The sequence below is a fragment of the Leguminivora glycinivorella genome, chromosome 4 (genome assembly GCF_023078275.1).
Source record: "Leguminivora glycinivorella isolate SPB_JAAS2020 chromosome 4, LegGlyc_1.1, whole genome shotgun sequence".
Taxonomy (NCBI): domain Eukaryota; kingdom Metazoa; phylum Arthropoda; class Insecta; order Lepidoptera; family Tortricidae; genus Leguminivora; species Leguminivora glycinivorella.
Genome location: NC_062974.1, coordinates 20,131,604 through 20,158,759, shown reverse-complemented (window position 1 = coordinate 20,158,759; position 27,156 = coordinate 20,131,604). Strand labels below are relative to the sequence as shown.

General features: G+C 36.5%; 1 protein-coding gene across 1 annotated transcript in view; it reads left to right on the top strand.

Annotated features, from left to right (window-relative positions):
* The first annotated feature begins 21,916 nt into the window (after positions 1-21,916).
* The window catches only part of LOC125225294 (serine/arginine repetitive matrix protein 1-like), a 47,785-nt gene continuing 42,545 nt past the window's right edge, over positions 21,917-27,156 (top strand). Inside the window, exon 1 of the mRNA XM_048128934.1 lies at positions 21,917-22,133. The gene's annotated coding sequence lies outside the window, so the exon portion shown is untranslated. The remainder of the gene's footprint in view (positions 22,134-27,156) is intronic.

Below are 27,156 nucleotides of genomic sequence, written 5' to 3'. Positions count from 1 at the left end.
TTTCAGAATCGTTACGTAATTTATGGCTGTTAGCTAAGTAAAAAAGTTCCTGGGAATCGGCGAGGCTTCGGATAGCGATAATGTTACGATCATTTTGTTCTTTGCCAATACTTTCGGTTTTGAATGGTTAAGAGATCTACAAGTTACTTATGTTTTCTATAAGTAGTATAAGTACCTATCTATACTTGTGTCGCTTAACTTCAAAACTGGGTAAATTCTACTATAAAGTGGATTATCTTTCAGATCATATTATATGTATTTTTTAAATATTTTTTATATATTCAACCTTAAAGCAGAACCATCCAGGTTTGAAGTTAAGCGACACACTCATCATTTCATTTATAGCTAGCTAACTTGTGTCGCTTAATTTCAAACTTGGGTAAATCCATTCTGCTTTAAGGTTGAATATATAACAAATATAATATAATCTGAAAGATAATCAACCTTATAGCATAATGGATTTACCAAAGTTTGAAGTTATGCGACACACTTGAGATATGGGGAATAAAATTGTCAGTTTTGTCTGTAGTAAAATATTATTTGCACTTCCCGCAAAAACTACAAGTTAGTAAAATATTTAAAGTCGGTTTTAGCTAAATCGACATTTACTTTTAGTATTGAGTAGGTAGTGTAGGTACAATAATATTGTGAAATGCCATTTTTTAGGAATTCAACATTGTATGGAAGGACAATAAATATTTCGAAGCTTATCCTAGACTATGTAATAAATGAATGCCTTAAAAAATTAAAAAAAAGGGTGTATTTTTATTTTTAGACAGTACCTATCCAGTCCATCTAATTCAAATTAGGGACAGGTAATTAAATCAGGGGATCGACCCTTCTGCGTTTCGACGCAAATTATTTACACTTAGCTTTACCTGCATCCTAAGGGACACAGCCGTTTTACTAAATTGTTTCTTTTTCGGATTTTCTGTAAGCTTCCATAATGTCTTTTGATATTTGACGGAAATACACTTGATGAAAGTTCCAGCAAAATTAAGGTACCTACTCTGTTTAATAAATTTATTTATTTATTTATTTATTATTTTTCAGAGAACCAACAGCTATTAATACAGAAAGGTTAACTTAATTAGGTTACAAAAAGCCAATTACAGGTTCCCACCAATAGTAACATACTGGGAGTTATTAGGTGGTTTACACTATCACATTGCAATACTAAGCAACCTACTTAATCTAACTAGATTTTAAACAAAACAAAACAAAAAATATCATGCTTAAATGACACACTCGCTTTAAAAACTACAGTAATCGTGTAGGGCAAGCTCACTCAAAGCTATTGTTAACTAGATTACGCCGCACAGATTGGATATTACTGTTAAAAATGTCTATGTCTAAGTTGATGATTTGCCTATTTACCTTTGTCTGTACCTACCGTGAACCTAGTCATGACTCTAGTAGTAGTAGGTTTCTTTGACTCTAGTAGTAGTCGCAATCGGTTGCAAGCTTCCCTTGTCAGCTATGTGGTGAAGTATGTCCCTCTCGCATAGGTTTGTTTAGCCATCAAAAGCGATGTCTCTCGGACATTGCACCATAAAATCGTCTGAAATAGACGCTAAGTCCAGTAGCAGTAGTAGTAGTAATGTTATAAGTGTTTATGGGAGTAAACCACAGATGCTCTGAGGAGTAAACCAACACCCCGTGCAGTCCACTAAGCTTTTAATATACCTACATACATACTTGGATGCGTAACGTCCAGTTAGGTGATTTATGTCGATGCTTTAATGAAGAAGCCCTACCTAGTTAATTAATTGGTTTACTTCCCAGCACTAACACCATGTACTTAGTGGGTATCCAAGTCGAGCTACATAAAGAATATGACAACCGAAAATGTGGTACCTTTTTTTTTTATAGTAAGGATAGGTAGACGTTTGACCACGATCACACCTGATGGTAAGTGATGATGCGGTCTACGGTGGAGCACGCTTACCTATGAGATACCTATTTACTCTTGCTTTAGAGAGACCTGGATTGTACTCGTGCGGAAACACAGACTCAGGCAGGGCATTCCACTCCTTGGCGGTTCGCAAAAGAAATGTTGAAAAGCGAAACGCTTAGTGCGTATTTTTGGAATACTGACCATGAAGCGATGCCGCATTGTCGATTGTCTGGTGGTCCTATGGTGAAATGGGGACGGAGGAACAAGGTTGTACAGTTCCTCAGCGCACTCTCCGAAATGTACCTTTACTTGAAAAGTGAAAACGTCACATATGTAGGACGTAGGTACAGTTAGCATTTACAGTAGCGGATGAAATAACTAGGGTTTGCAATCCGGATATTCGAATATCCGAATTATTCGAATATCCGCCAATATTTTTATCCGAAAATATTCGAATAATCCAAGTGAAATTATCCGGATAAACGGATAATTTCTATAAACATTATTTTTTATTTATAAGTAATATATTTAATAGATAGACGTCACTGAAACCAATTTCGATCAATTCTTAATACGGACAATGTTATTGCTAACAAGTTAACACCTATTTATCTTCAAAATCAAACTAATATTTACAAAACAAAGAAAGCATTCGTGGACAAGAAGTAAGCAGAATGCCTCACGCCACGCACTCAGTTCTTATCAAATATTCGATTAATTGGATGATTTAAAAAAAACAGAAAAACGTTCAAGTATTATTTTTTAATATGAAAACGTTAGCCCAACCTACTTTCATTACTGCTAATAGCTAACGTGAAGTTATCTGTAAAACCGTACTTAACACTTTCGAAACCGGGCTCTACGCGGCGCTACGACATTTTCGCTACATACGGGGAAACCCATGTAATCGGCTACGCTTCTACGAGCGGTGTACCCGACAGTCGGGTTCTTGGTAGCGAAAGTGTTAATAAGGGAGATTTATACCTAGATTTCCTGGTCCCTTATTTTTTTGAAATTGAAATTTAGCGCCTCACTCCGAATTTAGCTGTTATCAGTTCCATGGCAATTTAGTACGCCAGAATTCCCTCCACTTCACTAAGAAATATAAGGCATTTTCCTTTTAAGTCCTTAGTTACATTCATACACAAAAATCGGTCTAATTACTACTTATACTTTGAAATCTTAGTCGATCTACTGATCAGCTTGGAAACTAAAACCCATCAAATTGCTGCCGAGCAATTTGAGGCGTTTTGGATTTGAATATTTAAATAAGTTCGCCTTTGTACCTCCTCCTTCTTCATTTTTTTAAATTTTATGTCTTGTATATTTTATGTTGTGTTGGTGGTACAATAAAGAATTTACTTACTTATTTATCACCTCTCCCCTTCCATTGGTACTTTGGTACCAGCCACTGTGCAACTAAGGTCTAAAATGATCCACACCTGGATAGGAAGTGTCTTCGACTAATTGATCTTCTCTTTTTTTGGTTATTCTGTTTTGAACGAGTACCTATGCTCAGTTGCTCATTCCTGTTCTAAGACCCTAACCAGGACGCTTTTGTTTAGAGCCTACGAAAAGAGTTTTCAACTTTTTATATTAAGTATCCGATCCGGTCCAAGATGGCATCTGGTACGGGCGTAGGCATTTATGCAAATGACTAGTGACTACAGTGGTAGTATCAGCATGGGCAATTATGTCACTGTCTTTTAAGCCGAGACATACGCAATAATTACCTGTGTACATAAGAATATAGTTAGACAAACCCAAGGAAAGAATATCTATATACTCAGCGACAGTCAGGCGGCACTCAAAGCCTTCACATCGCCCAGAGGTGGGATGCCCTGGTAGGTCTGAAGCATTCAAAGCTCTTTATGCGAAGGGTAGAATCTGGATGGAGCAAAAAGCTAGGAAAGCTAGGCAAAAGACAACTCCAAATTATAACGGGGGTGTTCACAGGCCATTACGGGATCAAAGGAATATATGTTGGCCAAGATGGGACACGCTGACTACACAGATTGTCGCATGTGCGGCGAAGAGGAAGAGACCGTCAGACATCTAATGTGTGAATGTCACGCCCTCGCCAGACAAAGAATGAAGAACTTTGGAGCAGGCTACCTAGTACCAAAGGACATCAGAGAGCTACCCATGAGCCTCATCATTCGATACGTGGAGATGGTCGAGAAGCTCCTGAATAGCTGAAGGATCTTAAGATCTAAGGGGTAATTGCACAAAAGATCCCGATGGGTCGAAGTGTATCCGGAAGGGCCCCGCAGATTTAAGATAAGATGAGTATCCGATCCGATCGAGCGAAGGACCGATTCCTATACATTCTCGAAATCATTCAAGGCGCCATCTTTGATTTTTGCCTTTGACATCCTTCCTATATCCGATATCGGAACGGATAATATGACAACGCTGTATCGCCTATAACCATCATCATATCCAATGATGTCTCACGTTCCACTCTATACAAGCCATCCTCTCTACCATCCATTTCCAAGGTAAAGGTGTTGTCAGAAAAACTTCTCGTTATACCTAACACCTAACTAATCACTACTACTAACTGTCTTATATCGACAGCTCACTATCTAATGTTGTCTTCGGTTACCGCGATAGTTACTCATGAAATAAAACTATGGAAACGGATTAAATCGCGTATAATGAATTTAAAATACATCCCGACGTTTCGAACTCTTTACAGCGTTCGTGGTCAACGGGTGACTGAGGAAAAATTAAAATGTGCAAAAGCTACCCACATACAAGAAATATTAACGAACCATGACCACAAATAATATAGATTTCTAAGGCAGGTTCACACACTATTAATAAAGCTAGTTATACAATATTCAAAAAATTTTACCATTATTATGTTAAAAAATAACTCAAGCTCACTATCTGATTGCAAGATTCTAGTCATAGAACTAAAGATAGAGAGCTAGGTGTGTTTTAATTTCTACAGTTTGCTGATTTACGCAAAAAATAAATAAAAATGTAGGTAAATTTCGCATTATGGCGCTCATCTATCTCAGCCGTTATCAATTCCACGCTTATACGCACCTGTAACATTAATTTTGTTCCATTTAATAAATTATCCGAAATTATCCGAATTATTCGAATATTCGAATAATAAAAATTGTATTATCCGAATTATTCGAATATTAAAAATCCGTCGGATAATGCAAACTCTAGAAATAACGCACGAAAAATATCTGTGTGTGTAGCCGAATGCACATACGTTTACGAAACGCTCATGATAATATCTCTTTCGTAGATATCTATCTCTATCGCTCTTGTGTATTGGCGCGATTGAGCCAGACTACATTTCGCGTCGCAGACATCCTGAAATTCCTGAATGATTTTTCGAAATATAGATAAATCTATACGATTCGCGGTCAGAAATGTCGGCTACAGAATTATAGTTACTCCTGAGGCTTTGATAAGGTAATCTTGATGCTGACTATACGGACCTATACGGACCACCTAAAAAGCTCTACGTGCCCCAAAGTGACAAGCTTATTTTCCTAAAATACGAATCACGTCCCGTGGCCCGCTCAACAAAGCCACAAATTCTCAAAGAACGTATTATTTCCGGGCCACGGCTGACCCGCAGGCTACTAGCCGATTGTCGTTCGGCTATCCAATAGTGGGCCTTGCCAAAGTGGTGTAATAGTCTCCGCGCTCCCATTACTAGTAAGTTATTGGTTTGTGGAGCAGTTTTTTGATGTAACCGCGAAAGTATTTGCTCAGGGGTATTTTATTACAGGAATAAGGTATGAGAAACCTTAGTGACAGGTATTAGATTAGTAGTATAAGAAGTCACAAGGTAGTTTATCTATAGTAAAAAGCTACACAGAAAACCTCTCTATGTTCTATTTAGACAGACCTACAGATACTTGTAAGCCTCATAAAGTTTACAAACTACCAAACAAATATAGTATGCTGGACATGACCAAACTTAGTCCTAGCTTCGCCCCAAACTGCTAAAAACATTTCACGAGATCAAACCTAAGACTTTTATTATTGTTTGCGCCAACTTTCCACGCGAAAAATTTGTTGTTTTAGCGTAACATGAATAACGAAGTTATGTCGTTTAGGAGTTTTGTCCCGGCGGCCTCAAACGTTTACTTTTATTGTACAAATCTACCCCCGGACGTTAGCGTAATCACCGTCGCGGGATTGAGCTACGACCGGACACTTTTACACCGAAATAAAAAATTAAAGCACGTTATAAACTCGGAAAACAAAACTCGAAAAATTCGTAGCTCTGTTACTTGGCTTTCAAGATGGCAGCGAAACTAGAAAGTCAGCATTTAAAGCGACACGCACATCATTATTTTGAAAAGAATACGCTTCCCCATTCGCGACGTTTCATAGAAGGCTGTAAGCTACCCGTGTGTTCGCATTGTCTTACCAAACACACCTAGGACAGTGACAAGCTGTAAGCATCACAATGAATAACATTCTGTATATATAGCCTTATACTGATCGTAGCTCATCTGTGCATGGGCTTAACGAATGTCAACAGTAAACGTCAGATTTGGCGGCACTTCACTTTTTAGGTTATAAGAGTTTTTTTGTACGGATTGTAACTACTGATAGTAGATGATTAATGAATTGATTAATGTTATATTCCTGATTATTATTTGACACTGTAATTGAAGCAATCAATGTAATAAAGCAAATGTAGCTGGAAGCAGTGGTTTAAATGATAAACCCCCATACCGGAGCTCGAGGGCCACGGACATGCCCTCACATGAAACTGGAAGCAATAGATTAAATGATGGATCCCTGTGAGTCCTGTGACTGAGCTTTTGAGCCTTGGCTTGGCTCACATCTCAGAAGTGGGATAAAGGATCTAATGTCCACAAGGTGCGTAAACGTCACTTGGCCTTCTAAAAGTTGGTTTGATAATAGAAACTACAGAAAATATGTGTATAAATGATACAAGATTTCATTAACTTGTTCGATAAGAGTAGCAAAAGACAGATCGTTTTGTTTACTTAAAACCAAAAGGTTTTTGTTTGGTGCATCTAGCATAACTTTGTTTTCAGTTGATCAAATTATTAACCATTTCTTTTGTATTGTTTGTTTTTGGGCTGTGAGATGAGAAGCTGCCATACACAAAGGAACAACTCAAGGAATCAAACAGCTGATGTATGATGAGAGGTAACTTAAGGGTTGAAGCATTAGCTCTTTGGTGAAACTAGCTATGTCATCAGCACAAGCCTTGAACATGTTGATAAGGATATGAAATGCTAGATGGTAAGAATGGCATTGGACAGAATACACAGTATTCTGGTGCAGTGCAGGTACTCAGAGAAAACTGATTAACACATGTAAGTTGAATGTATATTTATTCTTTTGGATGGTTTACTGAACAGTACTGAAAAGTTTTTTTTAGTTCAGACACATTGGTTATATAGTACCTATATATATGTATGATGAAATATAACAAAGATAATGATATAGATTAACAATCCAAAGTTTTAGCTATTATGAAAAATGAGAAAAGAGCTTCAAGCAGTAGCATGCTAAATTAAATTGTTAGCAGGCTATGTCGGGTTTCAATATAAAGAGATTTTTACCAAGCGGCACACAGGTCACAGGTCATAGAATATATAAACTGTGGTTCATAAATCAGAATACATAGCTCAATAGATAGTTCATGTACATAATTATATATAAAATATATGTATCAGTTATTTGAGGTATAAGGTACAAAGAAATTAGTTTTGATTCCGTAGCGCAATATTTATTTATAAATATTTTGAGATCTAGGCAAATGAATACTACAATGTACATAGTTGATGTTGAATGCTTTATTTAATAATTTAAGGAGAGTAGGCAAGTAAAAAGTGAATAAATAAAATCACAGATGATAAGAATTCCAAATGTGTAGCGGTACTGGTAGTGACATATTAAAACTGGTAGAGTGAATCAGATCTCTATTCCAGACTATTACCTATTGTGTAGTAAGCTAATCAAAGGTCCGCTTATACTATCAAGCCTGAATTTTTGAAAGTATGAGTAATATTTATGCAATATAAAGATATAATGGGTTTTCCTGAATTGATTACTCCTCAATTATGGATATTATTAATTACTTCAAATTCTTCATTGATTCTCTAATGATTTTTGTGACCGACTGATATGGATAACTGGCATGATTAATCACGGGGTTACATTACATACAAAGGTAGTTAAGTAATGTTACTAATGATATAAACAGTACATGAGTGTAAAAGAGACACACAACCATTTCATGGTGTCACTATCTTTTAACACTAAATTTCTAAAAGGTTACTCCGAAAACAAAGGTTACAATTTCAAAGCATCATCATTTTCATCCAGGACAATTGGCCTCTGATTCCATTTCGAATTTTGGTACTGTATTGAATATTACCATGTGATATTTATCTATGTTGATGATCAAATATGTATGTAAGTATAAAAGGTTTAGTGATAACCCGGTTCTTTTTTTAGTTTTTGTTTTAAGGGATTGAGTATGCACATTACTTTTCCCCACTACCAACATGTTAGAGAGTCAGTAATTCTATGGAATTATTCTAGAAAAGAACACAAATAATTTATAGTATGGTAGATTCAGGTTAATAGACAGAGTAATTATTGATGTATTTTAAGTAAACACAACTACCAGGTCGTAACTTTTAGGTCACTATATTTAAAATTGCAAGTGCCTAGTAAAGGTAAAAATTACAAGCCAGTTCAAGGTATACAGTGCCTAGTAAAGGTAAAAGCAGGTGACCTGTAGGTACCTACTTATTAAAATTAAAAAAATATCAAGTTATATAAGTAATTTAAATTAAATATCAAAAAAACCATGCTTGTTTGAAATACCAGCAGAACTTTTTTTTATTCAATTATCATTGAAAATGGACTTTAAAAAAAAAAGTAACAATGGTAAATAGAAGTATCTACTTCAAATTGTTTAGGTACTACCAAGTTTTGGTATTAATACATTTATTTGTTCGGATTCCTGTTGTATTGATACATCATTGGCCACAGCATCTTAGCAGATGATTGTTGCAGTGATTTTATTGTGTGGTGTCGATATGCCGTACATTGTCTTTGGTGGCTTAGTACCTAGTCCAATGATACAAAAAAAAGGTAAAATCTAGAGTTTCCAGAGTGACTTAAATGTACTTATGTGGTTAACGGTAAATGACATTTTAATATAAAGAAACCTTGCGAAATAAGCCAGAAAGGGAGGAATTTGGAGTTGGTTTAATTTTTCATAAAGCATCATGAAATCAACTTTTGATCATAATATTTGGTGTAATTAATTATTGTATGATGGAGACTCAGTGATGACCAGAAATAAGTAGGTAAATTTAATCGTATTAAGGTAACCAACGAATACAAAATTGAAGGTTACATTTTATTTAGAAGAGTGCTGTTTACATCCAAATAGAGCTCGACGGCTGTACCAATGTAACAAAAAGAAGAAATGAATAAGATATAAGTAACTGAACTTATTCTAAATAATATGGCTGGTATGCAAATAGCGTTTTCGGCTCCGGCCAAAGACTTCAGAGGTTCATTTTGATTTTGTCTGAATAATGTTGTTTGTTGCGCCCTCTCGTGAGTCGCTGCAGAGCCAGAGGTTGAAGAGATGTTTCTGAAATTTCCGATTCCAATAAGTAGTTGATTATTGCCATTATGAATCTGCGGGTTAATAAACAATTAACGTTATAAAACTGCAAGAGAAAGAGAATGTAATACGTAGGAAAGTTCATTGAATATTTGTATAGGTTCCTAAGAAGTTTTGTTTCATTAAAGGTTACTAATAGCTACAAGATTTCAATAGCTACCCAAAATATTCCCAGGGATGTTGCATTTAATTAATATTTACTGATAAACTTACATAACGCCATTTTTGTATTTCAAAATGGGGTAGGCAGAGCACGTGAAACTGCAATTACGAAGCCAATTTGGCAATTAAGGCGTTAAAAGTAACGGAAATTGTGAATATAATACTTAATTTTCTAAATATATTCAAGGTTGATAAATGAAATTAGTATGAATGTCATTGTATTAAATTAATGATATGAATCTTTGATTAAAATACTGAGAGTATCTACTGAGACTGATGTCCATGACGTCTGATTACTGATTCAATTTCAATACTGATAATTTTAGGTTTTAAGGTACTATACTCAATAAGTAGCAGGTCTCTTGAGGGTGATTTTTCTATGCTTTTCTATGTTGACTGAAAGTTTGTTTCGATGTATATAACAGGGTTAATAACCAGATAAAATCGATGATGGATTATAATGATGGTAATAATCTTATACCTAGACGAATTATAATGATGATGATCGACTGTGTCTGATCGAATTTTTAATGTCTGTGGCTAGAACGAGAATTAGGTACTGACAATAGTATAATGTGTTTCTATTTGTTTTATGTTCCAACGCTGGTAATATGGCTGATCGGATGAAATTGATGATTTGGAAGAGCCTCGCTGCAAGAGCACACTGATGTAAAGAAGGTTAAATCTGATAGATGGTGGAGCCACTGCCAGCGGACCGAGTGCCAAGCTGCTGGTGATCAGGGTCGCAGAGTCGCCGTACTGCAGTGCCGTGTACTTACACGATAAGGAAGCGAATCTCTCTATATGTGCATTGATTGAGAGTGTCGAGATTCAATGTTATAAGATTAATAGCTGGCACGACTATACTAGTCTTTATATACATATTGTAAAATCTTAATTGAGTGCCGAGTTATGGCAGTGTGTAGTCTAGACCAGGCCATGATAGTAGGTAAAACAAACAAAGCTATGTATAGATTGTGACTTATGTCGATTCGAAGATTCTTGTAATGTAAGCTTGTTGCGTGAATCAAATTTTAAACAAAATATTGATAGGTAAATTTATGTTGGAAAACTGCTCAGAACAGGCCTTAAAGGCAGACTGTCTGGGGCAGGCCCTGATTGTTGATGATGATATTATTTACCATAAAAAACATATAAGATTGAAAAGGTTAATACCTTTTGATTGATTGATTATGATGAATGAAGGAGCAGACTGTCTGGAACAGGTCCTGACTGGGTTGGGCCTAACATTCTAGAGCAGGCCGTGAAGGCAGACTGTCTAGAACAGGCTATGATACCAGTTTGGCATTCTAGAGCAGGCCGTTATGGCAGACTGTCTAGACCACACCAGTCTAGAGCAGGCCATACCAAATTATAAAATTATATTGATTGATTAGGTTGAATGAAGGAGCAGACTGTCTGGAACAGGTTTGGGTAGTAGCCTGACATTCTAGAGCAGGCCGTGAAGGCAGACTGTCTAGAACAGGCTATAATACCATCTTGACATTCTAGAGCAGGCCGATATGGCAGACTGTCTAGGCCACACCAGCCTAGAGCAGGCCATAATTTAATTGATTGATTGGCAGACCGCCTTGATTAGTCAAGAACGGGCCATAACAAATTATATTTTGTTGATGAAAAGAGCAGGCCTTAAAGGCAGACTGCGGATGTTTATGGTATAATATCTCTTATTAATATGTTCAGAACAGGCCTTTAGGTTGACTGTTAATGATATATACTTTGTTAATATAATTAGAACAGGCTTGTAAGCAGACTGATTATTAGTGATATAATATACTTTATTAATATGATAAGAGCAGGCCTAGTCTAGTAGGCAGACTGTGATGTTAATTAGAAAATATACTTTTGCTAATATGTTATACTTTGGAACCGGCCTTGAAGGCAGACTGAGATAGTTAAGAGGATACGATACCGAAGCACGAATTCAAATTTGAGATTTTTAGGTCTTTATCGCCGTCGCGCTGACGGGGGTGGAACCCACAGAGAGGCCCTGTGTGCGTGCGCGCGGCGCACGCACACACCCGCGTCCGCGGCCGGCGCAAGTACTTACTCGCGCTCAAGCGCTCTCTATAGTTGTCTAGTTTCGGACTTCTGATGTTCTGATGCATAATGTTTTGGACTCCGTGAAGATATTAAGTGTACTGATTTGACTAAAATGCAAATTTGTAATGTTTTAAGGAATGGTAGAAACAATTCCTTATCTTATACATAATGTGATTATCTTAAAAGATGATTTCTTTTAAGATAGTCACATTGTTAGCGAAATAAAGTTATTCGGTATGTAAAAAGCTAAAACCTTTTCGATTTCAAAGAGAAGCCATATTATAGGAGTAGGTACGTACAATCAACCAATTAATCTGAATCCTAGGTCATAGGCCAATCTAGACCCTTTCACAGTAAAAGTAAAACTGACTTCTGTAGCAAATAAAGGACGGTGTCGATACGACAGGGTTCTAGAGTGGCCTAGGATTCTACATAATTGGTTGACAGTATCTACCTACCAAAAATGTATGTGAATCTTATTCTTTTTTTTGCACATGTTTGACAGAAGTGACAGCGTAGGAAAATTTAACTAGGTAACAATTTGGTACCTATTATACTTACCAGACACCGGATTATGTTCCAAGGTAATTAGAACTTTTTAGCAGAATTCTAACAAAAAATCTGCCAAAGCATAAGGACCTTTTTCAGATGGAAAGCTACATATGCATCTTATATTTCTAATTTTCTAGGGTTGTGTATACATATTACCTACCTAGCATTAGAAATACAAGGCTTAGCACAGAACAAGACCAACCATAAAAATGCTTAACTAATTTGCCAGCTAAATTTAAACCTAGGTATCGGTACTTAAACGTATTGATTGATATTTTTATTATTTAAAACTTATTTATACTTACATATCAGCATTTCTGTTACCATAGAATTAAAACGTATATAACACTCATTTCATCTACCAACTAAGGGCATCTGTAATCTACATACAAATAAGGCCCGGTTAAAAGTCTCGAAATGTTATGTACATTTTATAATTAGATAAGTGTTAATGGGTCAAAAAATTGGGTCCATGTGCAATTGTGCATTAAGTAGGTGCACTTTTCCCAAATTGCTGCATGTATGAAATAAGGCCCATCAGTAACTTAACAAAAAATAAGGTATTTACATACCGAATTAAGCGTAATTGTGTCGCTTAACTTCAAACCTGGATAAATTTCTGCTACAAGGTTAATATATATTTTTTATATATTCAATCTTAAAGCAGAATGGATTTAAGTACCCAAGTTTGAAACTAAGCGACACAATTGATAGTATGTATCTAGGAGATATTTTCTTGACAAAATCGTATTATTCAAGAGCGCTATGATAAACGCACGTCGAAATAAAGTAAAATTTACAATATTTACCGATGAGATTGTGCTCTGTGTGTAATGGTAAACATTAATAATATGAAAAGTAATTGTTTCAGTCAGAGCATCTTCACTCGTCAATTTTGTCTTACTCTTTAGTTGTGAAACATGGGTGACAAAGGACGGTCGCCGGAAGGAAAAGAATAAAAATATACGGATACCTATATATATTATAATATTTATCCCGTAGGACAGCAGGTTACTTCAAAGTACTTTAATTAACTACCTAATTTTAATGTTGTCTTCGATTCCCGTCGTCGTTCGTCGTTCGTCGAATCCCGGTAAGGGTATTTATTTGTGTGATGAGCACAGATATTTGTTCCTGAGTATGTATTTATCTATTTAAGTATGGTTTTGTATTTATCTATGGGATATGGGTTAAATTGTGGCGTAGGCGAGAGGCTGGCAACCTGTCACTGCAATGTCACAGTTTCGTTTTCTTTCAACCCCTTATTTGCCAAGAGTGGCACTGAAGCTTTAGTAGTTTCATGTGTTCTGCCTACCCCTTTATGGAATACAGGCGTGATTGTATGTATGTATGTTATCTATTTAAGTATGTATTATTTATTTATTTATTAGTAAAAACATGTTTACATGACATTACAGTAAAACCAATGCGTCACGAAACTTAGATAACAAAAAAGAAAAAAAAAACAGTAAGTAAGAACATGAAAAAAAAAACAAACAATAAAGTTTAAAACTAAACAATTTATTTGGGCGTTGACGTAACAGCGTGGCTCCGTTGCGTCGTTTGCCCCGGTGTAGGATTCGGCAAGTTGCCCCGGAATCGCCGAAAAACCACACCTTTCGGCCAGAAGTCTGCGCTCGCGATGGTGTCCTGCGCTATATCGTCGCCTAGCACCCATAGTACAAGCTTTGCTTAGTTTGGGGCTAAGTTGATCTGTGTAAGGTGTCCCCAATATTTATTTAATTACTTTACCATAATCATAATGTAATAAAATGTGCATTTTTTCGTGGTTACCAACATGCATACCAACCATAAAAATGCTTAACTAATTTGCCAGCTAAATTTAAACCTAGGCTATTTAAACGTATAGATACTTTGTATACTTTTATTATTTAGATCTTATTTATACTTTTCGGCAAAGCATTTTTGTTACCGCAGAATTAAAACGTTGGTAATACTCATTTAATCTACCTACTAAGGGCATATGTAATGTTGCTTGTGCAAACAAGGCCCGGCTATTAAGTTTCGAAATGTTATGTACATTTTATAACTTGATAAGTGTAAATGGTTCAAAATTTCGTGCAGTAAGTAAAAAAGTAAAAAGTAAGTATTATTAAACAGAAAAACTATGGGTCTTATTTGATGCAGGTATGAAATAAGGCCCATGCCGCCCATGTGTCCACATGTTCACAACCTTCGATACCCAAGAAGTAGCGTTGCGGAAATAGAGATGGATCGGATATAATCTTCAAAGATGAGCTATCATCAGCGCCAGTATTTGAGTGGTGGCCTCAGAGTGGAAGGCGACCCCGCAAACGCCCAGTACTTATGATACACAATACACATAAACACAATACATTATAATAATATATATATTGCCCCGTAGGACAGCAGGCTACCCCACACTACTTTAATTAAGTACCTAATTTTGTCCCTTTAAACTTATACCATATCCTAAATGCATAGTCCTGAATAAATGTGTTTTAGACGACAGACCGTAGTATAAATACTTATCACAAAAATTGATGATTGAATTCATGAACACAATGTTTACACAAAGTTATAAAACTTAAGAAGCGAGCGATGGGCCTTATTTAGAGAAGTAACTATTTAGGGCATTTTGTGATTCTATGTCTGCGAAGAAAATATACAAAACGGCATGATTGATAAAACTTAGAAGTAATATAAGCACTGGGCCTTATTAAGGGCAGGTACTGGTACCACTGGAACAAACTATGTATTACTAAATAAGGCCCATCGTTTTTTTTAATATTTTAAAACATGACTTAAATTATTAATATTATGCCTGTTTTTATAGTGTGTAAATAAGTACATATAATATGACTAATATAACTAATACTTACCTAATTGGTGTTCGGCAGAATAGTAATAAATAAACAATGATGACCGAATACCAAATTTTCGGCAAAATGGCTGAAAAGACCGAATACCAAATAGTTGCCTAATATTCGTGGAATCTATCGTAAAATACAGCATAACTTTATAATTGTTACTAGTAAACCAATGACGAGAAAAGTTATGCATGTATAAAATAAACTTATACCTGTATGCAATTGTTACGTACCTATACTTATAAAAATATGGACTTAGTATTTCCACAGAATATATAATACAGATTCAAACTTTCACGATTTTTACACATAATAATATTTAAAATTGCAAACGGGACTTAATCGCGTATTTACTATGTTTTAAACACTAACCTCCGACGTTTCAAGGACGGCATTGTCCCCGTGGTCTCGGAGCAGACTGGTCTTTTTTGGACCACCAATTTTAAATATGAACATATAATAGTACGTATTTCTAACTAAAAAGTTCGTCAAACACGGTATGTCGATATTTCGACGTAGTATATCGATAACTTTTCACATCACTAGATTATCGACATTAGATGTCGAGTATTTCCCATCACTTTATTTCAGTGTACGTATATAAAAACTTAGCCCCGCCCCTAAATTTGGTGCGATAGGGACAATTGCAGCTCAGGCGCGAAATCCCGCGTAAAAACTGCAAAAATCGAGGTTCCGCTCTCGACTGTTTCCTCCTCCAAAACTTAACCAATCGTTACGAAATTTGGAAATCAGAATGACAAGGAAATTATCTGTGTCGGACCGTTTCGTTTTTTTGGATAATTGATCTCAGTTTTGAATACCACGCCTTTCTTTCTGGCAAATTCAATTAAGCCGTTTTGGCCAACTTTGAGAGGCTCTAATTCCTTTTAAAACAAATATATCAAAAAAAGCAAAACGGTCCGACACAGATATTGATAATAAAAGTCTGTGTTCAAAAAACCATTGATCTAGCTTCAAAAACCAGAGAGGAAACAGGCGAGAGCGTTTGTATGGAGAAATGAGGGGTATCGTAGCGTCTTAATGATATAATATAAAAACCTCGATAATATGATTAGAATTGACTTTGTAAGCTGAATGTGACTATTAATGATATATTATACTTAGTCAATACTTAAATAGCAAGCCTAGTAGGCAGAGATTGATAATGATGTTTTATATACTTTGATAAAATGGATAATCATACTGGTTATAAAACAGGTATTGTAAACAGACTGAGATAGTTAATGATAATACTTTGTTCATATGATTAGAACATTATTGTGGACAAACTGAGAGTGTTAATCACTTTATATTATGTACAAAATTCAAACTGCCTATGGCATTGTTAATGATACATAATTCGTTAATATGTTTAGAACTGACGTTTGAAAGCGGACTGAGATTATTATTTATATATATACTTTGTTAATGTGATAAGAACAGTTCCTGAAAGCTGTGAAAGACCGAGGGTTGCGATTGATCAAGACACGCATTGAATATAATGATCTAATTTGCCAGAATGTTGAGTAGGCCTTGAAGACAGGCTGCGGTTGTTAATGGTCGTTTATACCTACTTGTATTAATTGCTTGGAGCAGTCTATGATTGTAAATTAGTTGCTAGATTGGAAAACTTCAACGAAATGCAAGCTGTTACAGCTACTTGATGTAGGTAATGCAAGTGTTTATAATATGTTGAATATTACAAAAAAAGTTATGCATAGGTTTAGAGCAGGCATTAGGACAGGCTGTATTGATGTTGATTTTTACTTACTCATAAACTGTCTAGAAGAGCATGATTTAAGTTCCTTAATATATTAATGAAAGATAGGTAACTGCAGATTAAAAGTGATCTTGATTTGTGATTTTATGAGATTAAAAGGCTGATGATTTTATATGTGTTAAACTGATAGCTCTTGTATATTTAATAACTGTAATAAGGTTACGAAAGAATTTAAGATTTTGTATATGTGTTATACTGATTATTTAATAAGGTTTAGGAGAAGGATACTGTAGTAATGAATGTCTGTGGATTGATACTGTAGTAATGAATGTAGACATTAAGCGTAGATAGGTACCCGTACGTTTGTTACCACTGTTATTTAGTCCATGGGCCAGCTGGTCTAATTTTGCCAAACGGTATAATTTGGGGGTACTAAGTTTCCTTTTTACAGCAGTTAGGTAGGCCTATAAGGATGTTAAAAAACCATGATTGCCATCTCAAAATGGTAGCTAAACAAAATGGCCGCCAATCCAAGATGGCGGATATTGAGTTTTAAAAAATCGACCATAACTCCAGAAGTATTGGTCCGATTTCATTTTTATTTTTTTTAAACGAAAGCTCTTTTTCTGTACTTAAATACTTGTCATATTCATTGTTTCGCTAAATTCAACCATTAGTTAGTAATTAACGAAAAATATTAAAAAAATATCTTTTTTCTAAAACTTTCTGTCAAAAATCATGTTTCTACAAAATACCTTGCATATTCTAATAAATATTTAAATGCAGAAAAATAGTGCCATTAATCACCTTTAATTTGATGTATAAAAGATACATATTTAATTTACAAAAACACATAGAGGCTTAAATTTAAAGCTGCCTTCGTTGAAATTCACCGTTGTGCATACAGTACTAAAAGCTTCAGGTTGGAGTGCATACAGTACTAAAAGATGTGTGCAGTTGGGGTGCATACAGTACTAAAAGATGTTGTAGAGTACAAATATGCTGTTTTTAGTTTATTTTAGCAATTGTACAATTAGAATAATAGTTTATGTTAATAGAACATGATAGTATCCATGAGTTTGTAGATATTCGATAGTACTAGGATAAAATTTGTTTAGATATCATATGTGCAACACACCTCAATGATGAAAATTAAGTATTTAAGTGTACTAGGTATATGACTAACATGTGTCGAGACTGTAGAACCATTAACCTTTTGACCGTCACGGACGGCCACGGTGGTCACCGGAAATTCTTGCCAAGGACGCCAACGATACGGACGCCAAATGAAATAAAATTGGGACTCCGTAATGCCTAATTACGCTCATGCTCATATATTCGCGAATTCGCAATGCAATTCTGTTGCGATTGTGCCTGGGAGACGGAATACTCCGTCATCATCTTGCGTATAAGGGTTAGATCGTATTCCGGATTGAAAATCGTTCCGCATTCAAGGACTCTCAGATTTGAAAAAAAAAACCTACGCACGAGCGGGTTAGTGAAGAGCACCCCCAGAATTCGGGCAAACTTTAGAAATGTTCTTTAGTACAGAATTAATAGATATTTCTTACCTATATTTTACCGATTACTAAACAACGAAGCCGTTAAATACCGGATGGACAAACTTTGAGACAAATATCACCGCTTAAAGTAGAGCCAAATATTATTAACATGTATTGTTCGTCATTACCGAACGAAAAACGTTAGAAGACGTTAATAACAGACGTTTTAATTACCTACTCACGTGAGTTGAATTTTCATAAAAGGTGTACCAAAATGTGAATGTTTCTATGCAACCTGCTATTGAATCAGAAGAAAAGTTAGCACCCGTATCGACGAATCTCAATTAGTAGAGAGTAACTCCGGGGTTATGCAATCTGGCCAACTTTTTAAACAGGTAGGCATTTATAAAAGCCTCAATAGGGATGATAGATGTATAAATGTATGCCTCAATTATCTTCGATATGCGGATAACATCGTCATCTTCAAAGAAGCACATGTTCCCCGTCAGATGCTGGAGGAACTGTATGCCGTCGGTGAGTGTTGGGTTAAAGTAGTTAAACATATAGAGGTATGTACAAATTGAAAGTTACGGCAAGGACAGACTTATCCAAAGCTCCATATTTCAGCCTTTTTAACAAGTAACAGAAGATACGTTATCCGGAACAACAAATAAAGGTTGGGTTAAGGAATGCCATAAACGACTAACGGAGGTAAGTCATAATAACAAAATCATCCTTCAATGGACCAAAGGACACAGTGGATGTCGAGGTAATGATGCGGCCTACGAGCTGGCCAGGCAGCTGGGGTCGACTGCCGATTCTCCCGATGTCCTTCAGCAAGGTATGCTCAATATGAAACTACACACAGCACACTGGCAAAACCAGATCAAATGCTGCAGTCAAACAAGCCAAGCCTAGCATCAATATGGAAAACTCACAAAGACGCTCCTTCAACTAGGGAAAGTCCGCCTGAGAATGGTAACCAATGTCAGAACAGATCGTAGACTACTTAACAAACATATTTTCATAACAGATGCTATGAACATTCCCCTGTGACGAGGGTGCCTCTCACCTGGTGATGGAGTGAGCAGAGTGGCTCCATAGAGGAAGAAACATCTCGGATCCCCGAGAGACCTCTCCAAAGTTCTCCTACTCAACATTAAAGGTCTAATAGGATTTCTCGAGGAGATAAGCTGGCAGGATTAGCTAAATCCCCCACATCACGCAAAATAGGCACAAAACGTCGAGTTGTGGCGAACCATAACACAATACAGAGACTTCGGTCGGCCTCGCTGCCGGCGGAGATCAACGGAGGACTTGGATGCCTTTTGTACGCTAAAGGACGTATTAAGGGCAAGGATACCAGTCACTGAAGACCAACATGTTTGATCAGTGTGTAACTGGGTACTTCCCACCGTGACATAAGCTTGCGAGACGTGGACACTAACAATGTACTAAATGAAGAGGCTAAAAGTTGCATAGAGGTATAGAGCACAACACGTTCGGTATGTCTTTCTACGATGGAAGCGAAACGAGATGATGCTGATGCGGCGACGGGTCAGAATTATAGAAATCGTATTGCTACTCTAAAATGGGCTTGGGCCGGGCCAGGGCACGTAAGTCGTGATTGAAGGTGGAATGCCTGCTATAAAAGTTCAAAAAATTAGGAGAAAATTAATCTGTTACCTGTGATTGTCTTGAAGGCTTGATATTGGTGATATTGGCTCTACAATCTACATTAACGGTAATAAGTAATATATTTCTGTGCGTAAATTAAGGTTTATTCGGTAGGTACCTATATCACGTTGTTTAGTAGTCGAATACTCCATAGATTTGCCTTATTAATGCATTATAGTGCATTTCTCAAGACTATTTTTCTTTTGGGGTGTGTTCTTCACCTTTTGTATGCAAGGATTATTTTAACTAAATATAAGTTTTCTCGAACACGGATCAGGGTTAGGCTTAACCTTTTAAACACCAAATAGTGAAAAAGAATACGTCGTGCCCCGGATACCAGACAGACGTGGATCGCGATTATTTGAGCAAAATTAGGTGTTAAGAAGGCCCGCATGGGTCCCCAATGTAATTGGCAAAACTGATGGCCATGGTTGGCGTCCTTAGGAAGCATTTCCAGCGACGGCCATATCCGCCCATGGTGGTCAAAAGGTTAATGTGATGAGATAGGACCTCGACTATGTCTAGTTTATTTATTTTGTATTATCTCGGTTGGTTGGCGCTGTATCACTAAAGAAATTTTATACAAATAATCAAATATCTAAAACTGTACTTTACCTATGACATATTTTATTATATTCTTAAAGCTAATGGATTTCGGATACTAACATGTTCAGTTCTTTTCTTAATTGTAAGTACAATTGCAGAAATATACTAAAAACAGCATATTAATAATCTACAACTTCGACCTGAAGCTTTTAGTACTGTATGCACAACGGTGAATTTCAACGAAGACAGAATTAAAATTAAGCCTCTAATGTGTTTTTGTAAATTAAGTTTGTATCTTTTATACATCAAATTAAAGGTAATTAATAGCACTATTTTTCTGCATTTAAATATTTATTAGAATATGCAAGGTATTTTGTAGAAACATGATTTTTGACAAAAAGTCTTAGAAAAAAAGATATTTTTTTTATATTTTTCGTTAATTACTAACTAATGGTTGAATTTATCGAAACAATGAATATAACAAATATTTGAGTACACAAAAAGAGCTTTCGTTTAAAAAAAATAAAAATGAAATCGGACCAATACTTCTGGAGTTGTGGTCGATTTTTTAAAACTCAATATCCGCCATCTTGGATTGGCGGCCATTTTGTTTAGCTACCATTTTGAGATGGCAATCATGGTTTTTTAACATCCTTATAGGCCTACCTAACTGCTGTAAAAAGGAAACTTAGTACCCCCAAATTATACCGACTTCTTCACTGGCCCATGGACTAATTGAGGTGAATATGTTTAGTGAGAGGGCTCACTTTATAATAAGGACGGCCGAAGCTGTAAGCATCACAATGAATAACATTCTGTATATATAGCCTTATACTGATCGTAGCTCATCTGTGCATGGGCTTAACGAATGTCAACAGTAAACGTCAGATTTGGCGGCACTTCACTTTTTAGGTTATAAGAGTTTTTTTGTACGGATTGTAACTACTGATAGTAGATGATTAATGAATTGATTAATGTTATATTCCTGATTATTATTTGACACTGTAATTGAAGCAATCAATGTAATAAAGCAAATGTAGCTGGAAGCAGTGGTTTAAATGATAAACCCCCATACCGGAGCTCGAGGGCCACGGACATGCCCTCACATGAAACTGGAAGCAATAGATTAAATGATGGATCCCTGTGACTGAGCTTTTGAGCCTTGGCTTGGCTCACAGAACGTACCCATGAACCTGTGTAAGTATGACCGTGACATCCATAGTAATATGAGTAAATGTGGACATAAGTTACACTGGTTCGCTAAAAGCTCGATTCGGGTTTGCCTCTATAAATTCATCCCCAGCGATGCAAAATGCGCCCTTCGTAGCTTCGGTGCAAAGGCGCCCTCGTAGCCGTAGCGCGTAGCGTCCTTGCGAGGCGCGTGCGTGCGTCAGTCGGCCGCAGCCGCGCGACGCCGCTCCACGCCCGGCATGCTACGCGCCCGGCGCTGCCAACCTCACAGAATCACCACACAACACCGCGCGCCCCTGTAAGTAAACACTTATTCTTAAAAAAAAGTAATCCTATTTTTAATCTGTGTGAATGTTTTGTTTTTAATTCATAAGCCGGCGCTCCACGTGGATGTTTGGCTGCCGGCGACGCACTAACAAATGAGCGGTTCGTTCGATAGCCCACTGCCCCTGTGAAAGGTTCACAAGTGCGCCCTCCTGAAGGGTTGTGCTGAATTCAGATTAATAGGCTTTGTATCGGTATACCGGGAGATTTATGTGCGGCAGTTAGGCTTTCACTGGCGAATTTGTACCGGCTCCGGAGATTGCCCGTACGTGTGCACGTGAATCGTTTCCGTGCATTTTAAAGTGTTGTTTATGCTTCGGCTACCAAATTATAGCTCTAGGCTTCTGAATAGAAACTAATACCTTTCCTACATAAATGTGTTTATATTCAGAGCAGGTAATGCATAATAATATTCTTATAGGAAGTTTAGAATCTATAATTATGAATTACTTAGGTTTCTATTTTCTATAGGTTAAGTATAAAGGTAATCGTTATAAGTAAATACTAGATAGTTTTCAATTATCAATTTTCACTGATATCTCGGATTTTTTCTACCTGACTTACCTGTGACTCATAGACAAATGTTATAATATAATACGAGTAACGTATGACTGCATTCTATGCCTCATATGAATTATGTTATTATCATTTAAAAAAATCAAGATACCTAACATCGGCGTCTTTTGAGGAAAAATTTAATACTTACGATAATTTATGATTAATAATTTTGTCACTCTATCGAGCCTTAAAGTGACAAAGTAGTTAAAGCGAAGTAACAATTTCTTAATAAAGCACCTACATTTACAAGGACTTGTGAATTTCGTGTCCAATATCAGATAGGGACTATCCCACTAAGGTGCGAACTGCGAGGCGCCTACCTAATTTAATTTTGCAGCTCTTTATAAACCGCAGTCTAAAGTTCTGAAGTGAAGAAGTATTATATGCACACTTTCGGAAATTAAATTCTGGTATCTAAAGCAATCTTGAAGGGATAAGGGATGCGTTGAGGGATAAGGGTAGAAAAGTCCACAAACGGTCCGGGATTATCCTGAGCATATTTTATCTAACGGATAATGATAAAATATTGATTGGCAGGGTTAGTATTTTATTCCATAATGAGGTTGCATGCTTATTGGTAAATTGAAATAGATGTTTTGAACCTTATTTTAAATACTATTTTTAAATGCTGTCAGTTGGATTCGATAAGTATTAAACGCAGATGCCGCAAACGTGTAGAGATATACTACATTTACCTATTTTTCTATGGTAGATAAGTAGCACAATAGTACTTACAATTTCTTATGATATTATTTTCATTGCTAACCCGTTCAGCGCCGATGAAAACACTGTCGTCATTTGTGTTGTGATGTGAATTAAAGCTAAATACAACAATTTGCGTTAAAGATATTGCAGTAACAAAAAAATCCTATAAATTATTTGTCAACGTATATTTACGCCTTCTTGTACCTGTTCTTGTTGTTTATAATTACTTTCCAAAGCTGTTAGGGAAAGTTGTCGGAACTTCCCTAATTACAAACTTTACTTACCGATTTACAGGTTGTTTCGTTTACGTTATAACTAACGGCCCCAATTGACGTCGCCACTAATACTTTGAATAAACTTTTCAGTGAAATGAAAAACATAAATCTTTAGCGCAGTTAGTTGAGTAATACTTTAAATAAAAATACTTGTAGTTTTCGACCTTCCATAACCTCGGATTTCACGCTGACGTTCTAAATTCTAAACGCATATCAAACCGTCATTAAGTTCGATATAATTATGTAGGACCTACAATGTATGTGCAATCTGCATCAAAGATTTGTTTTCATTATTTTCCAAATCTTTCCATCATTATAAAGTCTGTGCAAAAAAAAAAAAGTTATAAAGTTTACTTATATAATTGTTTCAACGACTTCTCTCCCAACTCTACGCTTGTACACATGCATTCCGTCTCCGGTTCGTGTAAAAAAACCTCTAAAATTTTCCCGTTTCAATCTGCCTACGTAAAACTCTGACTTAATCACACGTTTGCTAATTCCTCATGTAGACTACATTCAACGCTGAGGAATGATTTCAAAAGCTCAACGAGTCGACGCCTCAGTTGAACGAGTAATCTTTCTGTAGCATCACTTGAATCAACCACAGTTGACTGTTTCCAAACCGTCAATGACTTTAAAATGCCTTAAAAAAACCGAACGTGAACGGTGTTACCTTTATTTCAACCGAACCTAAGTATTTCATCTTATCTAAATATATAAAAGAAGAAACTGACTGACTGACTGACTGACCTACTTATCAACGCACAGCCGAAACCGCTGGTCCTGGAAATTCCAAATTTGGCACGTAGGTTCCTTATAAAGTGAACAAAGGATTTTTTAAATTCACTTAGAAAGGATTTTTCAAAATTCACCTCCTGAGGGGGTGAAATGGGGGTCCAAAGTTTGTATGAGAAAACAAGATTAGATTAGCACCCGGACGAAGCCGCGGGAAAAAGCAAGTTTACTCATACAACTTACGGATCTCGAAGCCTGGTTCCACAAGTCTCCCGAGTATACTCAATCGCTTTCGCGGCACAAATGGGAATATAGCCCAAGCTCACAATCGCAGGCCGTCTGGCGCTTTCAGCTGGCAGTCTTTTAGCTCAGTTTGTATAGCCTAGCTCAGCTAGACTGAAAGCGGCCCGCAATTAGCCCGTCTGACTCTGAGCCTCACTCTGGCAGCTTTTCGATACTTGCAACTTACCCGCATGCATGGGAGCATTGAGGTATAATGTACTAGAGAGGACACGGTGAACAAAAAGTTTGCGCCACGAACATAAGTCCAGTGGACTTATGTTGCCTCAGTCAGTCTCTGCGCGTGGTGGGAGGAGGTTGTCTCTGACTGCACACAAATAAAATGAAAAAATGCCTTCCTGTGCTATAAGATACTGTGAAGCCATACGAGAAAATCTAATAAAAGTGACGGTGTCACATTTCATCGGTTAGTAGACAAGCTATTTTGATCTAACTTAATTTAAGTAATTATTATAATGAAGGGACGGGCTCCTTAAACGCGATGCTATGGCCGCCATTTTGACAACTGGAATCATAGATGAATCGCGCAGACATGACATGTAGGTAATAAGGTATAATAATTGTGATCATATTCTGTTTTCAATATATAATATGAAAATATTTATTTCAATTTATAGTTTTGAATATTACTCGGTTCTAATACGAATATTAGTCGATAATATTATACAATAAGCATGATTTTGAATTATTTCTGAATTATAATTCTCATTATTAACGAAAAATAGTGACACCAAAACTGAAATAGTATTTAATGCAACCGGTGTTTAAGGGAGGTAAAACAAGGTGAATGGCGCGATTATTATTCTGAGCGACAGAAACTTACAAAACTAATTTTATTCAAAGGAAATTAAAATTTATGAAAAAAACAATTACTTATTTTTATTTCACTGAGTAGAAATTAAATATAACACAATGTATAATAGTGCTAAAAGTAAACTACTTAGTATTTCACACACAAAGTATAAAACAAAGGTCTACACTAAAAGTGTCGCGTCTATGTGGTCAAGTCTTACTCTATGACACGGTTCGCTTCACGCGCATGCGCCTCGCGCTGCCGCCGCTGCCGGTCGGCGCACAGAATATGTTCGAGTTGTCATTTCTAGTACGTAGTACATAGTAGTTCAATGCATGGGAGTGATAATTTCTGCGAGTTTAATTGCATTCCTGCTTCTGACTAGTCACTGCAGGTTCTCGAAAGGCATTTTTTTCGAATTTGAATTTGGAACTTTATTACTTTGAATTGAAATCTTGACTCGAAATTAATTTGTACTTGCCAGTACAGCGGGATTTACGTTGCTTTAGTGCGTTTTCACATTATCCGATCCGATATCGGATGTCGGACCGATATGCCATACATTGCAGGTGCCATCTTGGATTTTTTCTATTGAAATCCTTCCGACATCCGATATCGGATCGGATAATGTGAACACGGACTTAGGTTCAGCTACTAAGTTTTAGATTCTAATCGGCTCGGAAGGTGTTTCTTTTGTGAATTATTTAACACAAAAGCTCTGACTTTCATTTTATTAATGACTTGACTTAGCAAATGATGTTAAGAAAATAAATAGGGCACGGTGGACATGATATTATGTTTCCACCTAATTACCTATAGATTCGCATTGCAGGCTAAATGGTAATAACCTTGTTTACCTAACCCATTTTAAACATTAACCGATATCGTTCAGGTTTCAACGGTTAAAAGCTCCCTGAGGCGTCCCTGTAGCATTAAATAATCAATGGAAGTCTCTAGTCTATGAAACAGGACGCAAATCGCAATTAGATACTATACTGACAACGCCCGCCAAACCCTTGTAGGCAGATTTACAGAACAAACTTGAACCGAGGCTCAAAGCGGTTTATTCAAAGTATTCGGCGGCGTTCCCAAAAGCCGAATTCGCTTTATTTTTCGCTGAATGCTGACCTAAAAATAAATTATGCTCTAATTTATTTAAGGACTCTTGAATCTGTCGCTGGATGTGCTCGTAAAGGTTTAACGTTTTAATTTAGATGTCCCAATTGTTATTTACCTTTACTATAATACCATTTTATGCCCTCGTAACGCTCGCCAAAATTGCTCATCCCAATGGCACCCATTGTGATAAAAAGGTTTCCCCGAATACGTACGTTTTTCAAATATCTCGTTCGATTTGGAAAGAATAACTCTTGCGTATCGAGAGGAAAAAGTCCGCATGAATGGACAAAGGCTCATGAATTCGGGTGAAACTATTTCTAACTGAGCAGCAGGGTTAGCACATGATTGCCTCGAGAGTATGTCGCCGCGAGATAGACTACCCGTCCTTATGTCATTAATACAGTTAGAAGAAGACGTGTCATCTATCTCGCGGCGACATACTCTCGCGGCCATCATGTGCTAGGCCTACTGTACGTGAACTACTTATCTATTGAACGAGTAAAATTTATAAA